Here is a 19,411-nt window from a genome sequence, read left to right as displayed (position 1 = left end):
ACAACCAGACACACACACAACCAGACACACACACAACCAGACACACCCACAACCAGACACACCCACAACCAGACACACCCACAACCAGACACACCCACAACCAGACACACACACAACCAGACACACCCACAACCAGACACACCCACAACCAGACACACACACAACCAGACACACACACAACCAGACACACACACAACCAGACACACACACAACCAGACACACACACAATCAGACACACACACAACCAGACACACCCACAACCAGACACACACACAACCAGACACACACACAACCAGACACACCCACAACCAGACACACACACAACCAGACACACCCACAACCAGACACACCCACAACCAGACACACACACAACCAGACACACACACAACCAGACACACCCACAACCGGACACACACACAACCGGACACACACACAACCGGACACACACACAACCAGACACACCCACAACCAGACACACACACAACCAGACACACACACAACCAGACACACACACAACCAGACACACCCACAACCAGACACACCCACAACCAGACACACACACAACCGGACACACACACAACCGGACACACACACAACCAGACACACCCACAACCAGACACACCCACAACCAGACACACACACAACCAGACACACCCACAACCAGACACACACACAACCAGACACACACGCAAACAGACACACCCACAACCAGACACACACACAACCAGACACACACACAACCAGACACACACACAACCAGACACACACACAACCAGACACACACACAACCAGACACACACACAACCAGACACACACACAACCAGACACACACACAACCAGACACACACACACACACACACACGCGCGCGACCCGCACCCCACACACACACACACGCGCGACCCACACCCCACAACCATGCACACAAATGGAAAACATCCCACAACATACAGCCAAACAAAGAAATCACGGGGCAGAAATACATGTCTCAGAGACAGGAACATACTTCTCAGGGAACATATCCCGAGGATTCCTGTTCTTATAGTCCTCCCAAATCAAATACTCCATGTTGGTAGGGATACGATCCCCCTTCAGCCGTGGGGCCTGCATAAACTCGGGAATTACCAAATTAGGCGGAAACGGCCACTCCCGAAGCTCTCCGACGCACGTCGCATAACGAGGCCAACCCGTTCTCGCAAATTCGTAAAGTCAATATTGACTTATTAAATAAGTGCATAGGTGACATACTAAACATAATAGATACCCTTAAAAAGATTCATAGAAAACACCGACCTTACCTAACCTTGTTAGTATCTTAAGATAAGCATCTTATAGCTCCGTAATTACAATTGTTACTTAACCTATTATAAGTACAGGTTAAGTAATAATTGTAATTACGAAGCAATAAGATGCTTATCTTAAGATACTAACAAGGTTAGGTAAGGTCGGTGTTTTCTATGAAGCTTTTTAAGGGTATCTATTATGTTTAGTATATCACCTATGCACGTAGTTAATAAGTCAATATTGACTATACGAATTTGCGAGAACGGGTTGACGAGGCAGGGGAGCGCGAAACACCCTCTCCGAGGAAGCAGAAGACACCGAAGAAGCGTACGTAGGCCGCAAGACGTCCACGCCCCCTGGCTGCACAGGAGAAGAAGGTGACGGCTGACGAGACGGTAACACCTCCACCGATACCGCAAGAGATACAGAAGAGACGGCTGGAGACGGAAGAGGTGACAAGACCGCCGCCGACGAAACAGGGAACGAGGAAAGGGGCACGTGTAACAGTGCAAGTATTTTGCACTCTTTCATGTATAATTGTGAATTATAATTGTCGGTGGGTGTGTGTGCGTGCGTGTGTGTGTATGTGTGTTGGCGATGAGGCGCGCGGTACGAGGGAGGGTTGACTAGCTTCAATCCGCTGACATGGCAGTACGTAACAAGGAGGGCCTTGTGTACTGCAGGACCCGCCTGGATCCTATAAGGGTTAGTTTTGCTTCTCAGTCCTTATTTAGGCATGAGGAAGAGAGTACACGGCTTCCCCCACGTTGGGGATGGCTGGTAGAATCAGTTAGCAACCGCCTTACACAGAGAGAAGGTGACCAGCCAGTCTTCCCACCCTGACGGGTGACACCCCCAGGCACCCTCAGGGTGTATCCGTCTGAGTTGTGAGGTAAGAGTGTCAGTAATGCATTGTCTTGATTGGGTGTCTTAGTGGTGACGAGCTAGTGGAGTCTGAACCATTTAGCCATGTATGGTGTGGGCGTGTATGGAGTGGGTGATTCCCCCCCCCCCTTTTTAATTTGGTCAATATTGTGTTAAATAATAGAATGTCACAGTGTTAAATATGAATTGCTGGTAAATGAAATAATTTGGTAATAAACATCTATGTGTAGAATAACAAACTTGACTTTTGTTCAGTCCTCTTTTTGAATCAATGGCCCCTCAAGTAAGAGTTAAGGCTAGAGAGATAACTAGATGAACACGTGAGAGATAACTAAATTAAGCAGTGTTCCTGTCGCATTGTTTAAGTGGAAGTGAATTTAGATTCAATGACAGGTGGTGGCAGCAAACATCAGAATATCTTAGTAATAACATCATAGAGTATAGATAGAATAAATCAGTCTACTCTCCCCTACTCTTCTTATCTACCCTTCCTTCATCCCTCTTTCCTCCTCTCCTCCTCTCCTCCTTCTACCTTTACTTGACTTATACTAACTTTCACAACCCCCCCCCCCCCCCCCCCGTTACAATGGTGCCAGCGGTTTAGGATATTAATTATCCTCGATTCACGTGTCTAGTGAGCTCAGACCAGCTACTAGTAGAGAAACTTAGTGACTTGAAAATTGGCGATTTTCGCGATTTTAACTTGGCGATTTTATATTGGCGATTTGTACATTGGCGATTTTCATTTAATTCACGAGTTTGGCGATTTTGTTAACATCACGTGTGCCATACATTAAAATGTAGAGTAATTTTCATTGACATTAAAGAATCATAAGTTTTTGTTAAACTTTGTGGTAATTTTGAGATTATCATTCTGTAAGAGGCTGCTTGTGTATGAAGCAGTCTAGTGAGGCGGTGTTGGTGACACTGGCCTTGCTGTGTGTACTAGTGTATATGATTAAGTGTAGGGAATAAGAGTAGGACTAAGCGGGCTCGCGGTTCGTTGCTCGGAGCCACACGTATTTTAAAGGTTATGATTTAAGTGCGCCATACGGAAAACTACAGAAAGTTTAGGGTATGCGCTTTCGCTCTGAAATCTATGGACAGAAATTAGTTCTCGTTTATCTGCATAGCTTTCAGGGGTGTACAACCCAGTTATAGGTTGTACAGCAATCTGTTCGGCAGGTTGTCTGGGAAATTATCAGTGAAGGACGCTTACTGATACATTTCTGAGGAACATGGAGTTGCCTCGAGTTCTAGATCTTGACGTGAAGGTAGTGGACGGTGAATAAAGTCACCTAGAGCACGTACTGAGTCTTCATCATAGAGGGGGTAAGCTTTAGCAGCGGAGCTTATCTCAAAAATCGTGATATTGAATTGTGTCTTAGGGAGGACGGCTGCTAGTGTTGGATGTTTTTCCCCAAGGGCGGGTCAGACGTAGTTAGCAGGCGTAGCTTACCCAGGAACAATCGTAGTTTTAATCACCACGAGAGTTAATCTTAAATTGAATTAGAATAATCCCTAGATTAAGTATCTAGCATTAGAAACCTAGAAATTAAATGTCAGGCTAAGCTTTTACATAGTGTAAGGGATTTATTGTGTATTTTGTTAAATGTGGGAGAAGTTCAGAGCTGGAGGTGTAGCTTTTGTGGAGTTAATTTTCATTATGTTAGGTTTTAAAGATCAGTCAGTCCAGTTTTCGACTATACTTGGCTTGGGGAAGACTATGCTCATTTTAGCACATTTAACTATTGACACCTGGTCCTGGACAGCATACTGTGGCTCTTACACTCTGTTCTCAGGTTGGAGTGAAGGAGTTATGTTTGAAGACTCCCGGGGGAGGACGAGAGTGTTGACTACCAACAACCTCCGCGACCACCAGGGCGGAGCAGTACTCTCTCTCAAGGTCATCCCTCACGCAGACGTCCACCGACCAGCTGTGGACCAGTGGTGGGGCACTACAGGTCCAGACGGACCCCGGGACGACCCTCGGGTCGTTCCCCACACAGAGGCTTCAAGAGTGACACCTTCAGTCACGCCTCAAGTACGACCCCAGTCTGCACTCATGGAGGATCCGCCTCTCAGGCTGTCCTCAGTAGACCCCAATATCACCGGGGTACCCAAAATTGGACCCCAGATGACGATGTCCCACTATCATTAGGAGCCCAGCGGTTCCCAGGTTGTCCTGGCGACGACCCCACTAGTTGCGGAAGATGAACGACCCCAGTCCGGTCCATTACCATCGGTCCATCAACAACGGACCCCAGTGGACCCCATGTTGCCTGTCATCATCGCACGGCAACCTCCAGTGGACCCCAAGCTGACTACGGTGGATTCTGGTTGTCTGTTATTATTAAGACGACCCCAGTGGACCCCATGTTGCCAGTTACCAACTTTAGGCGACCCCATTGGACCCCAGTGGACCCCCAGGTTGTCCTGTCGACGACCCCACTGGATGAACGAGAAAGAAGGAAGAAAGAAGAGAGAAGAGAGAAGAAAGAAGGAAGAAAGAAGAAGATGCATGGGCCCCCGTGTACGACCAGCCTGTGACGGTTGGCGCCCGGCCCCTAGTGATGGTCATTGGTCACTAGCGGGCCCAAGAAGATGCTCACACTTGGCACTTAGTCTAGTGCTTGGTGTTGGGAGCACTACACGCCAGGACGCTGTGTCAAGACCAGCCCGGTTGCCTTCATTGGCTGCCACTTGCTGGCAGATATATCATCTTGTGGCCGTGTGTGAGGCAGCGTGACAGTACAGACCGAAGACTCCGTCGAGGGATGTGGGCAGAAGGACGTCGCTGGAAGAGCAGCGCGGGTCTGTAGTTTGGGAGTGAAAATTGCCGCCCCAATGGTCGCGCCACGACCCCAAAAACGCTGGCCAGTAGATGCTCGGCGTGGGCTGACCCTGACGTGACGGGGGCTGCCGAGTAAGCGGTATAGTGCACCTAGTAGGCTCTTGGCTCTGACCCCGGTTAACAGCGTTGTTGTGGCGCCTGAAGGAGCAGCATCCGGAAACTGATGAATCGGGAAGCATTGTTACGACCCTCAATCCTGCCTGCAAATCGTGTCTCCCAGTGCGTTCGATCCCGGGCGCCGGCGAGAAACAATGGGCAGAGTTTCTTTCACCCTATGCCCCTGTTACCTAGCAGTAAAAAATAGGTACCTGGGTGTTAGTCAGCTGTCACGGGCTGCTTCCTGAGGGTGGAGGCATGGTCGAGGACCGGGCCGCGGGGACACTAAAAGCCCCGGAATCATCTCAAGATAACCACACCAGAAGGGAAGGCCGAAACACCGGCACCGGCATCCCCAGGCAAATGCACCAGGTGCCGCCACCACCGTAGATGGCAACGCAACCAGAGCCACCCCGCCGTCGCCGGAATATCCACGCGCAACACAAGCCGGGCGAACCGACGCTCGTCGTAGACCGGCAGCATCCTCAACCACATGGGGTACCAGGCCAGGCACAGGAGGAGGCGCCGTATCCACCCCAGCACTCAGCACAGCCGGGACAGACGGCGAGGGTGCAGGGACAGACGCAGCAGATGAACTTGAAGATGGGGGATCCGAGCATAAGGCTCAGGAAGAACCACATGAACTCCAGGGACACCAGCCGGAGATGGACGATCACCAGGCATCGACACAACCTCCGGCGGAGAGGCGACAACAACAGGAGGCGCAACAGTCGACACAGGGGGCACAGCTGCGGCCGAAGAGACGTGCACATCCACACCCACCGAAGCCTTCTCCACAGGAAGCGGCGGGAAATCCTCTTCACTGAAGAGATTCACGGGCGCAACGGCAGGGGCAGAACACCCTGCAACCTGATGGCCCAAAAGGCCAGAACGATAACACGTCCAAGGCTGGCGGGCGTAAAACACCCAAACGTGGTATCCCATGAGTTTCACAGAGGACGGAATGTCTGCCCGGAACCGAATGCCCAGGGTGCGAATGTTCGTCCGCACACCCTTGAGCGGACTCAAGGATATCTTGTGCAACCGCACACTAACAACGGCGCCAAACTGGCCGAAGTACTGACGTAGCAGACCCTCTGGAGACTCCAAGGGTGCCCCATGATATCCGGGGGCACTGCTGATCTCCGATACTCCGATCAGAGAGGGGTGACAGTGCCCGCACCATCCGGCAGGGGTAAGGTCCGCCCCTCGCAGCTACAAAGAAATTCCTGAAATGCCAACTCCTCCGTAAACTTCACAATCGCCCAACGTGCTGTCACCAACTCAACGCCATAAATGTCCATCACAGGGACATGAAGCATATCCCACAACACCAGCGCTATCTCCGGGTACCCAGCTCGTCCAGTAAACTCGAGGTCTACAGACTGAGCCCGCACTACAGGGGGAAGCGGGACCCCCATCTCGAACTCCCCGTCAGCACTGACCAGGCGGGCAGAGACACACACGCCCCCAACCGGCCAAACTTGCAAACAACCACCAACTGCCAGAGAGGTCAGGCAACACGTCCCATATCAAAGGCAAATGATACAACGTCAGCCAACACGAATGTTGTCGTGTTGGCTGACGTTGGTAAAGAAATCTGGTAAAGAAAACCATGAAACGAGCCACAAGTGGAAGACAATGGCCACAAAATGGTTTACAAAAATAGGGACATTAAGAGATACATTATAATGATACCTGCATGACACTACACTACACACAGAAATCACAATTGCGTGATGCATCAAATGAACAAATCCACAAGGGTCGTGACGAGGATTGGAACCTGCGTCTGAGAGCATCCTGCATGACCTTTGCTCCACACCATGAACCTGAGTAACGCGGAGGTGACACTCCCTCAACAACCCGCGCATGTACACCAACATTGGCGAGTCAGTCATATTGATGCTAATATACTCAACACCAGGACGCTATTCACGTATGATCAACATTATGACAATATTTTATACAAGATTAATATATTCATCAAATAATTCATTGTGTCGGGGGACAGACAGCCAGTGTATATGCAACTGTTAGGCTTATATGGAAGTCTTCCCCGCGCCCCAAGGTGGAATTACTGACCCTCCCCAGAATGCAACCCCATAACAAGCTGACTAAACTCCTGGGTAGCTAGTTACTGCTAGGTGAACAGAGGCATTAGATGAGAGAAAAAAGCGCCGAAGCATGTGTGTCCGGCGCTATGATCAGCCAGAGGGACAGAAGGAGTCACGTGCGGTGAGGAAGGTGCTGGAGGTGTGGTCACTACCTCCCAACACAGTCATATATATACATGACAATGCACGAAATAGCAAGGAGTCGCTCCCCCACAAACCCACAGCTAAAAGGCGGGCCTAAGGAGCTGGAGCTGAACCTCCCATCATTAGAACTAGGCAAGAACAAAGAAAGGTCCTCTGTATTCACCTCGTTGTGCTTGCGGGGATTGAGCTCTGTTCTTTCGGCCAACCTTTCAACTGTCAATCAACTGTTACTAACTAATTTTTTCCACACATACACACACACACACACACACACACACACACACATACACACATACACACACACACACACACACACACACACACACACACACACACACACACACACACGCACACACCAGGAAGCAGCCCGTAACAGCTGTCTAACTCTCAGGAACCTATTAACTGCTAGGTAACAGGGGCATCAGGGTGAAAGAAACTCTGCCCATCTGTTTTCGCCGGCGCCGGGATCGAACCCGGACCGTAAGATTACGAGTCCACTCAGCCCAGGTCCCATACCAAGAGCCTATCTAGACCACTTACCCCCATACTTACAGTCTCCCAGTTTGGACACTTTCGGCCAGTGTCAAAATTTTAGACTCTGAAGTCAAATTAAAAGCGGTGTAATACTGAGGTTTCCTTTGACTACTGAACTTGAGCCTCGATAGTCAGGTGGTGGCTAGGGTTGGTCCGCTTCTGGGTAGACGACACCTCTTGTGAGTTGACGCTGGTCAAGTGGCCAGTAATGGTGTGCCAGCGGCGGCCAGCGGCGGCCAGCGGCGGCCAGCGGCCTCCTCCAGGTGCTTGTACTTGACTCCCTGGCCGAGGTCGGGGGTCAAGGTACTGCCCCACGTGAAAGTGTCTTCTTGTACTCTCTAGCACCAACCTCTTCACTACCACACCCCCTTCACTACCACACCCCTTCACTACCACCACCCCTTCACTACCACCACCCCTTCACTACCACCACCCCTTCACTACCACACCCCTTCACTACCACACCCCTTCACTACCACACCCCTTCACTACCACACCCCTTCACTACCACCACCCCTTCACTACCACACCCCTTCACTACCACCACCCCTTCACTACCACACCCCTTCACTACCACACCCCTTCACTACCACCACCCCTTCACTACCACACCCCTTCACTACCACCACTCCTTCACTACCACACCCCTTCACTACCACACCCCATCACTACCACACCCCTTCACTACCACACCCCTTCACTACCACCACCCCTTCACTACCACACCCCTTCACTACCACACCCCTTCACTACCACACCCCTTCACTACCACCACCCCTTCACTACCACACCCCTTCACTACCACACCCCTTCACTACCACACCCCTTCACTACCACCACCCCTTCACTACCACACCCCTTCACTACCACACCCCTTCACTACCACCACCCCTTCACTACCACCACCCCTTCACTACCACCACCCCTTCACTACCACCAGCCCTTCACTACCACACCCCTTCACTACCACACCCCTTCACTACCACACCCCTTCACTACCACACCCCTTCACTACCACACCCCTTCACTACCACACCCCTTCACTACCACACCCCTTCACTACCACCACCCCTTCACTACCACACCCCTTCACTACCACCACCCCTTCACTACCACCACCCCTTCACTACCACCACCCCTTCACTACCACACCCCTTCACTACCACCACCCCTTCACTACCACACCCCTTCACTACCACCACCCCTTCACTACCACACCCCTTCACTACCACACCCCTTCACTACCACACCCCTTCACTACCACACCCCTTCACTACCACACCCCTTCACTACCACACCCCTTCACTACCACCACCCCTTCACTACCACACCCCCTTCACTACCACACCCCTTCACTACCACACCCCTTCACTACCACACCCCTTCACTACCACCACTCCTTCACTACCACACCCCTTCACTACCACACCCCTTCACTACCACCACCCCTTCACTACCACACCCCTTCACTACCACACCCCTTCACTACCACACCCCTTCACTACCACACCCCTTCACTACCACACCCCTTCACTACCACACCCCTTCACTACCACACCCCTTCACTACCACACCCCTTCACTACCACACCCCTTCACTTCCACACGCCCTTCACTACCACACCCCTTCACTACCACACCCCTTCACTACCACACCCCTTCACTACCACACCCCTTCACTTCCAAACGCCCTTCACTACCACTAAGTGTTGTGTAGGTAGGTCTGTAAGTGTCGAGTTCAGCCAGTTATTTAATCTTTATCAAGTAGGGGCCTCGTAGCCTGGTGGATAGCGCGCAGGATTCGCAATTCTGTGGAGCGGGTTCGATTCCCGCACGAGGCAGAAGCAAATGGGCAAAGTTTCTTTCACCCTAAATGCCCCTGTTACCTAGCAGTAAATAGGTACCTGGGAGTTAGTCAGCTGTCACGGGCTGCTTCCTGGGGGTGGAGGCCTGGTCGAGGACCGGGCCGCGGGGACACTAAAAAGCCCCGAAATCACCTCAAGATAACTGACACTTAAGAGTTTTATGTCCAAGAATTATTTATTTAAAACGTCAATACAATAATTATTGTTGTATAGAGTGTAATACTATACCATTAATATAACAGTTTCTCTTCATGGGTTTCTCCCGTCTTAGCCACAATAATGCAGCCATTCACTAGATTATCTTCACAAGTAATTGACTTATAAAAATGAATTTGATATTCTCTCATTTTTGTTCACAAGTTTCATTATTTTGTGCAGTCTTGATGACACGAGATGTTTCATATACTGTATTGTCACGAGGTCGCATGCCTCAAGATCTATTGTTCTTCACCATTGTTGTTCCTTATCTTCATGTTCATCATCAGTGCCAACGGCATCATCAACATTGGAACTATTTTGGACATAGTGACTGGTCTGGTGCACTGGGTCCACTTGACAGTTAAATGGCCAGTTTATTATTACAGTCATGTATAGATCTGTACTCACCTAATTGTGCTTGCGGGGGTTGAGCTTTGGCTCTTTGGTCCCGCCTCTCAACTGTCAATCAACTGGTGTACAGCTGTGGAGCCGTTGCTGGGAGGAACGGCTTCAGGAGGAATGCTGAGTGAGAATGCAGGAGGAACTTCCTCCTGCATCACTCCTTTATCATCCTCGTATCTCTCACTTCAAGTACGTTTATTGAGGCACTACAATACATCTGAAAGTGATAGAGTAGCTTCGGTTATTTCTACGCTGCTCAGTTTGTCCTGGGCGGGATAGTTGTGGTCCTGTCATGACGGCTCCTCCCTCAGGTGTTGTGGACCTGCTGGGCGTCTTGGAGGAGGTGCGGCGAGTGGTGCGCCGCCGGGCCGGCAGTGTGTGTCTGGACACGGTAGCGGCAGCACGTGTCACGCTGCTGCACAAGTTTGTTCCTCCTGACACGTGCATTGTTTTTCTTAACATGTTAAATATTTGGGTTATTTGATAAATTTATACAGGACAAAAATACATATATAACTTTTTTTTAAGAACTTAAAAGCAAGCGAAAAACTTGTTTCTTTTCAATGTGAAAAATCAATTAAAAGCATTAAAGATAAAATGAAATATTCAAGTGAAACAACTACTGTCTGAAACATTTGTGTAGCTCCCTTGCTGGGAGCGAACGTTGTCAGTCGTGCAGGGAGGCCAAGATAAGAGAGCGGGTAAGACAGACCAAGGTCACGGTGTAGCTGCTACTCCAGGAGACCTGGAGGCTTGTGCCTCTCCTGTGCTGCTTGTGAAGTAACGCAGGTGCTGCTACTACTTGTGAAGTAACGCAGGTGCTGCTACTACTTGTGAAGTAACGCAGGTGCTGCTACTTGTGAAGTAACGCAGGTGCTGCTGCTGCTTGTGAAGTAACGCAGGTGCTACTACTTGTGAAGTAACGCAGGTGCTGCTACTACTTGTGAAGTAACGCAGGTGCTGCTACTACTTGTGAAGTAACGCAGGTGCTGCTACTACTTGTGAAGTAACGCAGGTGCTGCTACTTGTGAAGTAACGCAGGTGCTGCTGCTTGTGAAGTAACGCAGGTGCTGCTGCTACTTGTGAAGTAACGCAGGTGCTGCTGCTACTTGTGAAGTAACGCAGGTGCTGCTACTACTTGTGAAGTAACGCAGGTGCTGCTGCTTGTGAAGTAACGCAGGTGCTGCTGCTGCTTGTGAAGTAACGCAGGTGCTGCTGCTACTTGTGAAGTAACGCAGGTGCTGCTACTTGTGAAGTAACGCAGGTGCTGCTACTACTTGTGAAGTAACGCAGGTGCTGCTGCTACTTGTGAAGTAACGCAGGTGCTGCTACTACTTGTGAAGTAACGCAGGTGCTGCTGCTTGTGAAGTAACGCAGGTGCTGCTGCTTGTGAAGTAACGCAGGTGCTGCTGCTGCTTGTGAAGTAACGCAGGTGCTGCTGCTGCTTGTGAAGTAACGCAGGTGCTGCTGCTACTTGTGAAGTAACGCAGGTGCTGCTGCTGCTTGTGAAGTAACGCAGGTGCTGCTGCTACTTGTGAAGTAACGCAGGTGCTGCTGCTACTTGTGAAGTAACGCAGGTGCTGCTGCTACTTGTGAAGTAACGCAGGTGCTGCTACTTGTGAAGTAACGCAGGTGCTGCTACTTGTGAAGTAACGCAGGTGCTGCTACTACTTGTGAAGTAACGCAGGTGCTGCTACTTGTGAAGTAACGCAGGTGCTGCTACTACTTGTGAAGTAACGCAGGTGCTGCTACTTGTGAAGTAACGCAGGTGCTGCTACTTGTGAAGTAACGCAGGTGCTGCTACTACTTGTGAAGTAACGCAGGTGCTGCTACTTGTGAAGTAACGCAGGTGCTGCTACTACTTGTGAAGTAACGCAGGTGCTGCTACTTGTGAAGTAACGCAGGTGCTGCTGCTTGTGAAGTAACGCAGGTGCTGCTGCTGCTTGTGAAGTAACGCAGGTGCTGCTGCTACTTGTGAAGTAACGCAGGTGCTGCTACTTGTGAAGTAACGCAGGTGCTGCTGCTACTACTTGTGAAGTAACGCAGGTGCTGCTGCTACTTGTGAAGTAACGCAGGTGCTGCTACTACTTGTGAAGTAACGCAGGTGCTGCTGCTACTTGTGAAGTAACGCAGGTGCTGCTACTACTTGTGAAGTAACGCAGGTGCTGCTGCTGCTTGTGAAGTAACGCAGGTGCTGCTACTTGTGAAGTAACGCAGGTGCTGCTGCTACTTGTGAAGTAACGCAGGTGCTGCTACTACTTGTGAAGTAACGCAGGTGCTGCTGCTGCTTGTGAAGTAACGCAGGTGCTGCTACTACTTGTGAAGTAACGCAGGTGCTGCTACTTGTGAAGTAACGCAGGTGCTGCTACTTGTGAAGTAACGCAGGTGCTGCTACTTGTGAAGTAACGCAGGTGCTGCTGCTACTTGTGAAGTAACGCAGGTGCTGCTGCTACTTGCAAGCAGCACCTCAGCCACGCCCGCCGGGATCCAGAGACCACCAGGAATCTTGTAGTGAAATTTTCTAAGATGGATGGCAAAGACAGTTTTCTGGTGGCAGTAAGTGATTTTACGGGTCGTTACCTATAGTCTGTACGACCACAGTGAGACGCTGGCGTGACTCCTTGTGTTAAGGTGTAAGGAGTAGTTGTGTGTGTGTATTCACCTGGTTGTGCTAGCGGGGCGTGAGCTCTGCTTTTTGGTCCCGCCTCTCAACTGTCAATCAATCAACTTCTACTAACTAATTTTTTTTCTCACACACACACACCCAGCAAGCAGCCCGTGACAGCTAACTCCCAGGTACCTATTTACTGCTAGGTAACAGGGGCATCAGGTTGAACGAAACTCTGACCATTTTGTTTCTGCCATCACCGCGGATCGAACCTGAACCCTAGGATTACGAGTCCAGAGCGTTGTCCACTCAGCTATCAGGCACCCTACTCCAGAACACACACACACCCTACTGTGTGTGTGTGTGTGTACTCATCTAGTTGTGCTTGGGGGGTTGAGCTTCGACTCTTTGGTCCCGCCTCTCACCTGTCAATCAACTGATGTAAAGGTTCCCGAGCCTACTGGGCTCTATCATATCTACACTTGAAACTGTGTATGGAGTCAGCCTCCAACACATCACTGCCTAATGCATTCCACTTGTTAACTACTCTGACACTGAAAAAGTTCTTTCTAACGTCCCTGTGGCTCATGTGGGTACTCAGTCTCCACCTGTGTCCCCTTGTTCGCGTATCACCCGTGTTAAACAGTTTATCCTTATCTACCCTGTCAATTCCTCTGAGAATGTTATCAATAGTGATCATGTCTCCCCCTTACTCTTCCAGTGTCATGAAGTTTATGTGTGTGTGTGTATGTGGGGGTTGAGAATTACGAATCCCCATCACCTACCCACTAGTCCCCATCACCTACCCACTAGTCCCCATCACCTACCCATTAGTCCCCATCACCTACCCACTAGTCCCCATCACCTACCCACTAGTCCCCATTACCTACCCACTAGTCCCCGTCACCTACCCACTAGTCCCCATCACCTACCCACTAGTCCCCATCACCTACCCACTAGTCCCCATCACCTACCCACTAGTCCCCGTCACCTACCCACTAGTCCCCATCACCTACCCACTAGTCCCCATCACCTACCCACTAGTCCCCATCACCTACCCACTAGTCCCCGTCACCTACCCACTAGTCCCCATCACCTACCCACTAGTCCCCATCACCTACCCACTAGTCCCCATCACCTACCCACTAGTCCCCATCACCTACCCACTAGTCCCCATCACCTACCCACTAGTCCCCGTCACCTACCCACTAGTCCCCATCACCTACCCACTAGTCCCCATCACCTACCCACTAGTCCCCATCACCTACCCACTAGTCCCCATCACCTACCCACTAGTCCCCATCACCTACCCACTAGTCCCCATCACCTACCCAAGGCACGAAGCGTACCAGACACGTGCAATATTTCTGCTATCTGAGGTCCGGCACAATTCCGGCGTAAGTGCACAAGAGCAGTGAGGGAACACACAGACAGGACGCAAGAGTGCCCGGGGCCGGTCACTTCCCACAGGCAGAGTTACCTGCACCACACTCAGCACGGGGCCCTCACAGGTGAAAGTGGCACGGGGCCCTCACCTGGGATTTGACCAGTCCCAAGCTGATGGTTATGACCGCAGTATTTGGCCGGCAGGTTGTCCATTGAGTACGTGGAGCACGAGGCCGCGGAGGAGGAGGAGGAGTGACCGCAGGCGGAATGCAGCGAGCCGCAGGCCAGGGATACACTCTCACTCTTGCTTAACCGCACTCTTGCCTTCTTTACCAGCGCTCTTTCCCTTCTTTTTCTTGGTGATCTTTGTGGTGGTCAGTACTGGGGATGGTCAGTACTGTTGATAGGACGGTTGAAGTGGTCAGTAGTGTCGCCAGTATGATGGTCAGTAGTGTCGCTAGTACGGTGGTAGCGGTGACAATCAAGAATGCTGTTAGCATGGTAGCAGTGGTGGCAATTAAGTGTTACGTTAAACTTACGGGCGCGCGCGGGAGTTGATATGGAGGCAGTACTCCGGGGGCGTATGTCACCTCACCCACACAACTGGGCAGGCGGGTAAATGACAGGGGCTGCTGTGTACACGGTCCCTGGCGAGGACTGACGTGTCGGCCACTAGGCGTACCACCCACCTCACCAGGGGCCGTCACCCACCTCACCAGGGACAGTCGCTAACCTCTCATAATAATACACAGTAAAGGCACGGAGGGAGAGGAGAAAGAGGCCAAGACGAGAATAAGGGAGAAGAGGAGAGGAAGGGAGTGGCTTACATAGTTGGACACTCTCAAGTCTAAACAATTGGTGTCTCAGTGATGGTGTTTCCTGAGAGTGGCAGGAGCGCTGAGACACTCCCCGTCTTAACTGCTCCAGGATTATCACTGTTGTTCCTCTTCTTCAAGAGACATAATACAGTTCATAAGTTAATAACAGTCGAGGGTCTATACACTGGCCCATGGGAGACAGTTAATGTCATACTCGACCATTCACATTCCTGAATGGGTTGTGAGTGAAGCTTTCAAGTAAGCTCGCTTCTTTGGTACTGCTACTTCTTCTTGAGAGATTATCTTGAGATGATTTCGGGGCTTTAGTGTCCCCGCGGCCCGGTCCTCGACCAGACCTCCACCCCCAGGAAGCAGCCCGTGACAGCTAACTCCCAGGTACCTATTTACTGCTAGGTAACAGGGGCATCAGGGTGAAAGAAACTCTGCCCATTGTTTCTCGCCGGCGCCCGGGATCGAACCTGGGACCACAGGATCACGCGTCCAGTGTTCTGTCCGTTCAGCCGCCGGCTACTTGGAAACAATTTTTACACATCAATAGCCTCTGTTCCTGAACCACTATGTAAAATACGTACTGTAAATTTGAGTAATACGAAATTATTATTAAAATCCTAAAGATATATCCAGATGAAGTGTATGTAAACAACCCCTTGTCCATATTCCTTACAGTCCTGATGACTGGCAACAGTCAACGTTGTCATGGTGGTGCCGCAAATGGTCAAATTTGGCTGATATACAAGTGGGGCCAGATTCACGAAGCAGTTACGCAAGCACTTACGAACCTGTACATCGTTCCTCAATCTTTGGCGGATTTGTTTCCCATTATTAAACAGTTAATGAGCTCCGAAGCACCAGGAGGCTGTTTATAACAATAACAACAGTTGATTGGCAAGTTTTCATGCTTGTAAACTGTTTAATAAATGTAACCAAAGCCGTCAAAGATTGAGGAAAGATGTACACGTTCGTAAGTACTTGCGTAACTGCTTCGTAAATCTGGCCCCAGGTTGTGGGCGGGGACCAAGAGGCTGGTTGGTCAACACTGACATTCTCCCCACCAAGGTGATCACCACCATAATCCTCCAGTGTAGAGCTACTCCACACACTGCTGGGGGCGACACCTTGCGTCCACTCCCCCTCCAGGGACGGCTAGTGTCCCCCTCTGGTGGTGTTGCGACCTTCAAGGAGAAGGTCTGGCCCCTCGGGCACTCTTCTCACTCTCCACCTCCGACTTTCCATACACACTGGCATTGCTGCCGGCGGCTGGTCCTTCACACACCGCTCTACTCTCACTACACTCTAACACTTCTCTAACCCTGTCCATGGAGGACAAAAGAAAATGTATATATGCTGGTTAGCATTGTAAATGTGTGGCCACGTCTGTGGTAGAAAATAATAATAAGAAAAACTACCTCCAACCGTGCTTATATATCTTATTATTTTATTGTCTTTGATGTTGATGTGACTTAATATAAAACTCAGTCAATAGAACTATTCGCATACTTTGCGTCGTAATATAATGGAATGTGAAAACATCGCCGAATTCAGAGATAACACCATTAATGGTGTCCAAGAAATGTGTAAGTTCTTCATTCATAATGATGTACTGCCAGGAATCTTAGCCAAGTATCCAAGGTTTGCTTACTGTAGGTGCAGCCTGCACATGACTGTAATGCTGCCGCCCAGTTGGGTGGGTGTGGAGCACATGACTGTAATGCTGCCGCCCAGTTGGGTGGGTGTGAAGCACATGACTGTATAGCTGCCGCCCAGTTGGGTGGGTGTGGAGCACATGACTGTAAAGCTGCCGCCCAGTTGGGTGGGTGTGAAGCACATGACTGTAAAGCTGCCGCCCAGTTGGGTGGGTGTGGAGCACATGACTGTAAAGCTGCCGCCCAGTTGGGTGGGTGTGGAGCACATGACTGTAAAGCTGCCGCCCAGTTGGGTGGGTGTGGAGCAAGACTAGTAACTGTGTGACTCACCATAGATGTAAAGTGCCTTGTATAGTGACTGTTGTGAGCCTCTTGTTGAATCACTTGTGATATAAAAAGATTATCGATGTGTACATGTATTTGTGTAAATGAGACACACACACACATTATATATATATATATACATATATATATATATATATATATATATATATATATATATATATATATATATATATATATATATATATATATATATATTATTAAATATGACCGAAAAAGTAAGATTAATAATTCTATCACGAATTTTCTCTATCTTTCTTATGTTTCTTTTCACTGTTGATGGTAATTCAAAGATCAATTCTCCAAAATTCATTTTTATTTCTAGTCTGACGCGACACTTGAGCGCGTTTCATAAAACTTATTACATTTTCAAAGACTTTAGTTTACAAACACACAACTGAAACTGAATAGAGCTTACACATCTTCGAGGTTTATATCTACATTTGGGTGACGTGGATGAGGTGTAAAACGAACTTTCAACAATGGGTATTCAATGGGTATTAAATTCCAACACAAGACAGAACACGAAACAATGGGTATTGAATGGAAGTAATTGTAGAAAGCCTATTGGTCCATATTTCTTGATGCTTCTATATTGGAGCGGAGTCTTGAAGTGGGTAGAATATAGTTGTGCATTAATTGGCTGTTGATTGCTGGTGTTGACTTCTTGATGTGTAGTGCCTCGCAGACGTCCAGCCGTCTGCTATCGCTGTATCTATCGATGATTTCTGTGTTGTTTGCTAGGATTTCTCTGGTGATGGTTTGGTTGTGGGAAGAGATTATATGTTCCTTAATGGAGCCCTGTTGCTGTCTTGTCAAGAGATGTTGTTGTCTTGCCTATATACTGGATTTTTTGAGGCTTACAGTCCCCAAGAGGGCATTTGAAGGCATAGAGTCATAGACGACGTTGGTCTCTTTTAAAGCGTTCTGCTTTGTGTCTGGAGAGTTTCTCATGAGTAGGCTGGCCGTATTTCTGGTTAACCAGAAAAAAAGTTCGAGTCACCCCAGAAGTGACTCGAACCCGGACCGCCAGGAGCACATTGCAACTGGCGTACACAGTGCCTTAAACTACTGCCTTAAACAAGGTAGTGATAGCCGAGGCTATTTGAACCACCACCCCGACGGCACTTTGATGGTAATCTTGTTACTAATTAATCTGTAATCTTTGATGGTAATCGAACATGTACATGTATATATAACATCAACAATTGTGTAGCTAGCTTCACAAGATTGTTACTTGCTTAACTAAACGAACTCTGAGGTTCAGTTCCTGAAGCCATTATGTGCCTCTGTAATCCTTTCCACCACCGCCCACGGGATGGATATGGGGTGCATAATAAAGAAATTGAAAATGTTGATGATGATGGTTGATGATACAGGCGCAGCCCTCAGACCTCAGCACACGGAGGTGCAATGTGTCTGCGGGTAGAGGGCTGACAGCTCCCTCTGGCAGGCTGGACCCACCTTAGTACTGGTCCCCGCTCCACCCATTTCAACTTCAATTTCAGCCAGGGCATTTAGGCAACTCTCCGTTAACAATAGATTTATCAACGGACTTGTAACTTTTCTTCTGTAGATCATCACTCCAGTCTTCTTTCCCTGTCATCACTTACTGATACTCTGGAACCAGATTCACGAAGTAGTTACGCAAGTATTTACAAACCTGTACATCTTTCAATTTTTGACGGCTTTGGTTACATTTATTAAACAGTTTACAAGCATGAAAACTTGCCAATACACTGTTGTTATTGTTATAAACAGTCTCCTGGTGCTTCGGAGCTCACCAACTGTTTAATAATTGTAAACAAAGCCGCCAAATATTGAGAAAAGATGTACAGGTTCATAAGTGCTTGCGTAACTGCTTCGTGAATCTGGCCCCAGGTCTCTATTCCTGGGCCTGACAGCTGAGTGGACAGCGCTCGGGATTCGTAGTCCTGAGGTTCAGGGTTCGATCCCCTGTGGAGGCGGATACAAATGGGCACAGTTTCTTTCACTCTGATGCGCCTGTTCACCTAGCAGTAAATAGGTACCTGGGAGTTAGACAGCTGTTAGAGGCTACTTCCTGGGGTATGTGTAACAAAAAGGAGGCCTGGTCGAGGACCGGGCCGCGGGGACGCTAAGCCCCGAAATCACCTCAAGATAACCTCTAATATTATTTATAATGACTATATTTATTTTCATTTGCTTATGATATATTTCTCATTTTCTAAATTAAGC

At 49.3% G+C, this 19,411-nt stretch overlaps 2 protein-coding genes across 2 annotated transcripts in view; one reads left to right on the top strand and one right to left on the bottom strand.

Moving 5' to 3' along the window:
• Window positions 1-19,411, bottom strand: part of LOC123767555 (pseudouridine-5'-phosphate glycosidase) — a 214,951-nt gene that overhangs the window by 171,295 nt on the left and 24,245 nt on the right. The window lies entirely within an intron of this gene.
• LOC123767540 (enolase-phosphatase E1) overlaps window positions 10,752-19,411 on the top strand; it is a 45,789-nt gene continuing 37,129 nt past the window's right edge. Inside the window, exon 1 of the mRNA XM_045757229.2 lies at window positions 10,752-10,799. The gene's annotated coding sequence lies outside the window, so the exon portion shown is untranslated. The remainder of the gene's footprint in view (window positions 10,800-19,411) is intronic.

The sequence above is a fragment of the Procambarus clarkii genome, chromosome 67 (genome assembly GCF_040958095.1).
Source record: "Procambarus clarkii isolate CNS0578487 chromosome 67, FALCON_Pclarkii_2.0, whole genome shotgun sequence".
Taxonomy (NCBI): domain Eukaryota; kingdom Metazoa; phylum Arthropoda; class Malacostraca; order Decapoda; family Cambaridae; genus Procambarus; species Procambarus clarkii.
The sequence above is the reverse complement of the archived record's forward strand: the minus strand, read 5'-3'. Positions and strand labels throughout refer to the sequence as shown.